The following is a 5000-nucleotide window of genomic DNA, read 5'->3' as shown; positions in this document are numbered from 1 at the left end:
ATATCGATCTCCTTTCGCCCAGTGTAGCACTCGGGTCCTCAGTCAGACGTGTTTATTTGCCTAGCTGTACAGCCCTGGTTAGAAGGAGTTTACGCGTTGTCGAGGACTGAGTGACAGCAGCGACTGGTGGTTTTGTCCGTTGTTATGAGTGGATAAGCTGTTGACAATTTACTTTTAGTATCAAGAACTGTTTTTTGTTACTGTTTTTGTGAATATGGAATGTGCAATTTAAGGGTGTAATAGATCAGTGACCAGCAGAATATCAACAGTTTCTAGAACAGGCGGAAGTTATTCTCCATATACAGGCTAGTAAACATGGACCAGCATACAGTGAAGATATGAACGGCTGACCATTTTATGAAGCATGTGGAGGAGACGAAGAAATCCTGATATTCTGACAGTTGTTTACTCAGTTAAAGTGGCAGGTGAACATATTTACGTCTAATAGAATGCAACTAATATCCGATATTATTTTGGTCTGTGAATCTAGTCGAAATTTGAAAGATATATAATAACCTTGCTACGTATTTTTCATTCTTACGAAAGTATACTCCCTTATAATCGGCTACATATTCTCGGTGGTTTTCCTTATATTTATAGTCAGTACTTGAAACTTTGTTATTCTTCATTCACTAGATATGGCTTAGACGGTAATGGCATTACCTTCAATCGGATAATCTATTATGCAAACCGCTGGTAAAATGATTACCTTTAGTATACCCAGCGTATTACTAAATAGTGTTTACGTTCTGCTTATCAAACTAGGATTAATGAACCAGATAAAAACAATATATGGTGAATTTTTCTTGGCATTATCCTCGGTGTTACCAGTGAGATTTTAGGAGGCTCATGTTATTTTTTCTTTCTCCCGCTGTAATATTTTCCATCTCTCTTTTTCCCTTTCTCTTGCTTTTTCTCTCTCTTTCATTTCTCTTTCTGCCTATCTGGCTATCATATCTCTGATATCTGATGTCTGTCTATCTGCCTATCTCTCTTTCTCTATCTGTCTATCTATCTATCTATCTATTTAACTATCTATTCCTCTCATTCTCTCTCTCTCTCCTCTCTCTCTCTCTCTCTCTCTCTCTCTCTCTCTCTCTCTCTCTCTCTCTCTCTCTCTCTCTCTCTCTCTCTCTCTCTCTCTCTCTCTCTCTCTCTAATATTTTCCATATCCCTTTTTCCCTTTCTCTTGCTTTTTCTCTCTCTTTCATTTCTCTTTCTGCCTGTCTGGCTATCATATCTCTGATATCTGATGTCTGTCTATCTGCCTATCTCTTTCTATCTGTCTATCTAACTATCTATCTATCTATTTATCTCTTTCCTCTCATTCTCTCTCTCTCTCCTCCTCTCTCTCTCTCTCTCTCTCTCCTCTCTCTCTCTCTCTCTCTCTCTCTCTCTCTTTCTCTCTCTCTCTTTCTTCTCTCTCTCTCTCTCTCTCTCTCTTCTCTCTCTCTCTCTCTCTCTCTCTCTCTCTCTCTCTCTCTCTCTTTCTCTCTCTCTTCTCTCTCTCTCTCTCTCTCTCCTCTCTCTCTCTCTCCTTTATATATATATATATATATTATATAATATTTATATATATATATATATATGTGTGTGTGTGTGTGTGTGTGTGTGTGTGTGTGTGTTTTCTCTCTATCTCTCTGTCTATCGTTCTGTCTACCTATCTGTCTACCTCATTTTCCCAACTCTCTCTCTTTTCCCTCGTCCACCCCCCCCCCTCTCTCTCTCTCTCTCTCTCTCTCTCTCTCTCTCTCTCATACTAAGACACTACCTTTGTTTTTATATAAATAATGGACATTGTTTCATGAACGCCCTTTAATCAGCAGGCTAACCTTTTGCTTTAAACATGAAATAAACCGTTTGTATTCATGAAAAGATAATAGGCTTCCCCTCCGCCTGCGAGGTAGGTCCGCGCCGGAAGTCGCCTTGCCACGTGACGACCGGGCTACGTGACAACCTGTTAGTGACGACGACCAGCTCCGCGACGTCTTACCTCAAGACGTCGTTCAACGCGACGACGACCTGGCACGTAATCACGACGCCCAGCAACATATCGTCGTGTCACGCCACACCTTGCCACGCATTGTAGTGTCACAGAACGACCAGCCTCCGCGGGCTCAGAGTCCCGGGGCTGAGAAATCGCACACAAGACCTCGTCCGCATATTATCATCCAGGGGGACGGCCACCCGGAGAGCGGCTCCAAGGATAAAGAAAAAGCCCGCGACGACCGCCGGAAAGACCAGCCAGATGAGGACCGCCGGCGCAAAGGGCCTTCCCCTGACGACGACCCTGCGCCCGACGGTCAGCTCCGTAGGCGAGATACTATCCCGAGCATCGTTGTGACAAGTGACGAGGAAGATTTCCCGCCTCGCCACGGAGACCCACGATCGCACGAAATCTTGTCGAACGTCTCTGTGAAGCGTGACGGCCGGCAGACGTACACTGACCTGCCTCGTAACGTTGACACCTTACCACCTATCGGATCGGTCCGTCGCAGGCACTCCCTAGATTATGACGATCGCATCGGCTACAGCTACGGTGGCCGATACAGCGACGTTCTACGTCAAGATGACGTTGTGTTTCGTGAAGTTCCTCGCTATCGAGACGTAGTATTACGTGACGATCTGGCAAGGCGTCGCGACGGTGTGTTGTATGACGATGTAGTAGGACGTCGTGCCGTCACGTCATACAATAGCTTGCCCCACCGTCGTGATGTCGTACTATACGATTTGCCTCGCCGCCGAAGCGACAGTTCTTACGACATACCACGACGACGTGGCTTCGTGCTGCAAGACCTGCCAGATAAACGGGACATTTTGATATACGACGACTCATTCCGCCGATCGAGTGGTGTTTTGTATGAGGACCTAGCAGGCCGTCGGAACGGAGTCCTGCGCGACGAGCTCTCTCGCAGACCCGACGCGCGGCCGCAGGACAAAGAGCAGCGCTACTCCGATGCCTATAGAAAGAGCGACGCCTCTCCGAGCATCCAGGTTCCCCGCGACGTGCTGCTCCGGAACGCTATCCCAAGGGACATCCTCCTGAGGAACGTCTTGCCCAGCAACTCGGTGCCCAAGAATGGGTCACGCGATATCCTGCTGCGTGACATTGTGCCAAGAGACATAATCCTGAGAGACGTGTTGCCTCGTGACATCCTTTTGCCCAAGGCTGTGGGCCCAGAGGACCAGTCGCGGACAATGAAAGCTCGTGGCGCTCTGAGGTGAGCTCGTCCTCGCATGCCCAGGCTGCTCAAATTGCATTTCCTAATCCTTTAGTGCCGAGTACGTGCACTCTCCACTCTACTTTTGTTTCGTCATTTCTACGCATATATGACTTTATGTGCTTAGTCACCAATAAGTCCGTTACTAGACCTACATTACCTCACCTGTTTACCTCATTCCTTGATTTTTTTTCTAACACTGATATTATTGTTACTAATGTTATTGTTATTATCATACATACTGTTATTATTGTTACTAATGTTATTGTTATTATCATACATACTGTTATTATCACCATAATGTTACTAACAGTACCAACATCTACAAAGGCATAAACTTAAAAACTCAAGGGAAAGGATAAGCAGGTGAGATCAGGTAAGCTTTGTTACTGACTCCTTGGTGACTAAGCACATGTGTAGCAATCCACGTTTAAACAAGCTTCATAAACAAAAACACCCATCCGACACCACCTAAATATTTGCAAAGTGTCCATCGATCCCGGTGTGATATATTAGTCTTATTCATAAAGACAGGTCAGTTATTCACTATTGTTTTGACAAGTGATCGTACTTCTGGAGTTCAGAGAAAATGCATTCATCGTCGATGATGTGTCCTTGGACTTACAACGAGACGTGTTTGTCTTTAATAAAAACCATCGGTCTGTTTTCTAATAATTGGTTTTATACTGGAAAGACTATTTAATTGGCCGCGTGTATTTGTGTGTGTGTGTTCTCACTTTACAATGGAATGTTTTGTAGTATTGCATCATTGAGTGTATGTGCGGTCAGTGGGCGATTGAAGTTTGATTTAGCTTTGAGTAGAGGGATCACTTGTAGAATGTTGACGCCAGACATATTGAACGGAAGTTGCAACATAATGGAGCCACTGAATGATAGTTAGATGGATACATATAGAAAATATACCTACCTACCTAGACATACATACGCGTTTGTGTGCGTGTATCAATATTTGTGTGTGTGTGTGTGTGTGTGTGTGTGTGTGTGTGTGTGTGTGTGTGTGTGTGTGTGTGTGTGTGTGTGTGTGTGTGTGTGCATATATAATTTTTGTGCACACACATACACACACACACACATACACACATACACACACACACACACACACACACACACACACACACACACACACACACACACACACACACACACACACACACACACACACACCCAGATGAGCAAAAGCCTGTGATGAATGCATACTCAGAAAAGAAGGAGGATAAAAGGAACCCTTAGACGCAGAAGGTAAAACGCCAGATAGGATCAGACCAGGGCAAGCCAGACCAACCCAGACCAAGTCAGATCAAACACGTTATTGAGCGCCCGGGGTGAGTGGTTGCTAAGCGATGCCAACAAGCTGTTTCGTTGCACTTTTTATGTATACACAGTGTGCTCTTGTTTTTTCTTCTGTTTTTCTTTATTCTTGTGTTCTTGACGTATGAGGCATTTATACGTATTTGTAAGTAAACCTTTTGCATTATATATTACATACGGTATACCAGCAGCTGCGTGCATGACACACATACCCCTCCACAGAGACAAGGACATACAAAAAAAATTAAATATGGTAAGATATAGCAGATAAAAAATAGTTTAACCCTAAGATCGGTGGGTAAAATGAAAGAGGAATTCCCAGTTCCTTCGTAGAATGAAGACGAGCATTTTTTTCAACTCGGCAATGCATTCCCGCCATTTATCAACGCTACAGCCGATCGAAGAAGCGATCTTTTGGCCGAGAAGAAAGGCAGAGTTGGGAGAGGGGGG

At 44.5% G+C, this 5000-nt stretch overlaps 1 protein-coding gene across 2 annotated transcripts in view; it reads left to right on the top strand.

The window, feature by feature from the left end:
* LOC119572412 (annexin-B12-like) overlaps nt 1-5000 on the top strand; it is a 36220-nt gene that overhangs the window by 21235 nt on the left and 9985 nt on the right. Inside the window, exon 1 of one of the 2 annotated variants that reach the window (XM_037919537.1) lies at nt 3095-3221. The exons of the other annotated variant lie outside the window; for it this stretch is intronic. The gene's annotated coding sequence lies outside the window, so the exon portion shown is untranslated. Of the gene's footprint in view, nt 1-3094; nt 3222-5000 lie in introns of those variants that run through there. 2 annotated transcript variants of the gene reach the window in all.

Source organism: Penaeus monodon, chromosome 1 (assembly GCF_015228065.2).
Source record: "Penaeus monodon isolate SGIC_2016 chromosome 1, NSTDA_Pmon_1, whole genome shotgun sequence".
Taxonomy (NCBI): domain Eukaryota; kingdom Metazoa; phylum Arthropoda; class Malacostraca; order Decapoda; family Penaeidae; genus Penaeus; species Penaeus monodon.
Note: the sequence above shows the minus strand (reverse complement) of the source record. Positions and strands in the feature narration are given on the sequence as shown.